Raw genomic sequence first — 3204 nt, 5'->3', positions numbered from 1 at the left:
AATACAAAAAAAATGTAGTCAGTCGTTTCCTAAATTTAGTTTTCCATGAGTTAATGGTAAAAACGGAAATAGGCGTGGATACTGCACTCACAAAAGAAACGACCAAAGCCATTAGAATACAAAAACAGCTAGCCATGATTGACACTGATAAGAAACCGACGCCACTGAGGGTAATCACAAATACTAAGGTTCCGGAAAATCTTCCAGTAACTAGATATGTCGCTGGTTTCACCGCATTTTCCCTGATCAAAAGGAAGTGTCCTCCAGAGCTTGCCAAAGCAATGGTTAAGGATGAAGTACCCAACAATTTGGATTTCGAAGATGAAACGGAATCGTGGACCCTGAAATTATCAAGGGGTGGACTGGTATTGATTACCGATAGTTTTTTTAACCTCATCAAACTCATTAAAAGCATATCTGACCTCAAATATAAAACAGACGTGAGAAAAATTCGACGTCAAGACTTAAAGGCTAAAGCTATACGCCATATTATGCAAAATGATGAAATCACTGCGAGATGGCAAGCAATATACAGCGAAAAGGATAATAAGAAATGGCTTTTGACCCTTTTAGACACATTTTTGAACACTAGAGGTAAGTGTTTGGTGCGGGATATGTTAGAAGAATACCAGTATAACACGAAAGAGGCTCTACGAGCAAAAAAAGCACTACGAAAAAGTCTGATGGATAAGAGCAAAGATTCTGAGAATATCATCACGCCAAAAAGAAAAACTATGAAGACTCACACTGACGTAAAAAAGAGGTTGAAAACTCCTAAAACGGCCACAAGAAACGGTACAAGAAATAAAACTCCGGATCAACTAAAAGTTACAAAAATCCCTACTATTCACATTCCTGAATGTAACATTTCAACTCCGAGTGGGATTAACTTCGAAGTTACTCCGGATTTCAATTTCTTAACGGAAGACCCCGATTTTGACCTGTTCCAACAATTTATGCCGTCCATAAATGTGTGATATTTAAACCAATTTATTTTAAACCAAATGTTCCTAAATGTTTTTAAAAAAAGAGAGAGAACTGAAGTGTTTAAACTAGTCAATGAAATGTTTAATAATTTTATTGAGTATAAACGTGGTTCCTAAATTGTGATAGATTTGAAGTCATTAAAAAGTTTACATGACCATTTTCTCCGAAATAGTTGTATTTCCTTTAACTGCTTCTATAACCAGTCCCGATAAGGCTTTTAGTTTATCCATGTTCGCTTCAAAAAGAGCAACCGAGGGATTGCTGTTACGACCACCAGAACATCTCTGTCTTCCGAAATACTGCTCCAACGGGTCTTGATTTAGATGTTGGGTCAAAACGTACTTGGCCCCTTTCTTGAGAAGGTATTTCACAATTTCTACTGTTGACAGGGCTATAATTGACAAATTAAAATTAATTACATTAATCACAGGTTCAGGAGCTTTTCTTACAAACCTGTCATTCGTAGACCTTCAATAGTAGTTGCGCTCAGTAGCATCCTACTCCTATCTGTTTTTGAAAAATCTCCTGGCCTACTCGCAACGTCTTTCTCCCGGGAAGCCCTCAGATGAGCGGTTCCCGTATGAGCGGATTCCATAATAGCGGTCCTCATATCAGCAGTTCCCTAAATAGCGGTTTCCCGAAATGGCAGTTTACCCGTTACAACAGTTACCGATACAGCGGTTCTCGTAAACGCGGCGTACCATTACAGCGGTTCTCGTAAACGCGGCGTACCATTACAGCAGTTCTCTAAAGAGCAGAAAAACAGGAATGCGAAAAACGACTGCTCTTTTTTATGGTGTACGCTGTGTTATATGAACTTAAATTGAACTAGGTCAGATATGGTTAGCTTCGAGTTGATTATTTGAACCCCCAATAGTGTTAGGTTAGGTTTGGTTTGGTTAGGTTTGGTTAGGTTAGGTTAGGTTAGGTTAGGTTAGGTTTGGTTAGGTTAGGTTTGGTTAGGTTTGGTTAGGTTAGGTTAGGTTAGGTTTGGTTAGGTTAGGTTGGGTTCGGTTGGAATTTTTAGGTTTTGTTTTGATTGGTTAGACTTAGGTTGGTAATATTTTGGAAAAGGTGTAACAATTTTACGCCTTTTCCAAAATATTGTTGTTTGTTATATTTCACTTCCCAAATAATAATATGCCTTTTCCAAAAAATTACTCTTTACAATTATCTACTTCCGAAATAAAATAAGCTTTCTTGAAATATTTTCTATTCTGGTATTAGAATTGTAAACTGATAGCGCCTGAAGAATAGTGTAATATTTAAGTGTACTTTAAAAACACGATCCGTTAGTAAGTCACATTACTGACTAAATGATCACAGAAAAAGGTAGTTTTCGAAAACAACGAATATAACTGTATTGTTAAGAAATACTCGAAACTGAAGACAAACACTGCTATTTCCCAAAATAGCAGCCGCTATTTCTAAAACAGCGGCCGCTATTTCTAAAACAGCAGCCGCTATTTCTAAAACAGCAGTTTTGAAGAACGCCGCTGTCTTTTTGGAATCGCGGCTGCTATTTCGAGAACTGCTCTACCGGGAACTGCTCATACGAGGTACACCCTTTCTCCCAGTCATCTAAATACTTTATGAAATCTTCTTTAAGCCACTGAAAGAAATATTTTACTATTATACTATTGAATAACGGTGAACTACCCTGAGTTTGTTTAATTACCTTCAAACGTTCATCATCCTCGGTTTCGTACACTTTCTTGTTAGGTTTTCTTTTCCTGAACCCTTCAGTACAATTTTTGACGTTACACAAATCAAAAAATTTATCAAACGTCCTTATAAACTTAAGTGTTTCATGATATCGATCATTCCCAAAGAGTGTTTCAATCGCGGAGGCTACAGTTTCACTCATGACTTGTGTGGCCAGATTAACTTTCATTTTGGAATATCCATTTAGAAATACATGAGAGTACGTCAGCTTCGATGCATTTTTAAATTGGCCTTTCATTCTTAGTTGAGAATAGTAAAGCCGTAGTATCACTTTCCAGGATATTTCTTCACCATTTCTCCAAAGATCACGAGACAAAGAATGAGCGCCACTGTTGCTGAAGCAGTTCCGAACAGTTTTTATCAGATGTGGAGCATCTGATAGGAAAAAAATATTTCTTTCTTCATCGGCGGCATGCACATTACAAGTGACAAAGGGAACAGTCGCTTCGCCTTCATCATTGGCGCACATACGAAAAACATTTCGATTGGTTG

The 3204-nt window shown here is 37.6% G+C and overlaps 1 long non-coding RNA gene across 1 annotated transcript; it reads right to left on the bottom strand.

Moving 5' to 3' along the window:
- Window positions 1–1060: 1060 nt before the first annotated feature.
- LOC149639905 (uncharacterized) lies at window positions 1061–1507 on the bottom strand. Its single transcript, XR_016372315.1, has 2 exons — window positions 1441–1507; window positions 1061–1378 (listed from the first exon to the last, which is right to left on the bottom strand). It is a non-coding gene; the product is annotated as an uncharacterized LOC149639905 (long non-coding RNA).
- Window positions 1508–3204: the final 1697 nt, after the last annotated feature.

The sequence above is a fragment of the Phalangium opilio genome, unplaced genomic scaffold (assembly GCF_054372755.1).
Source record: "Phalangium opilio isolate 3A_F unplaced genomic scaffold, DU_Popi_V2 ptg000094l_1, whole genome shotgun sequence".
NCBI lineage: Eukaryota > Metazoa > Arthropoda > Arachnida > Opiliones > Phalangiidae > Phalangium > Phalangium opilio.
This window is presented reverse-complemented; position numbering and strand designations above follow the sequence as displayed.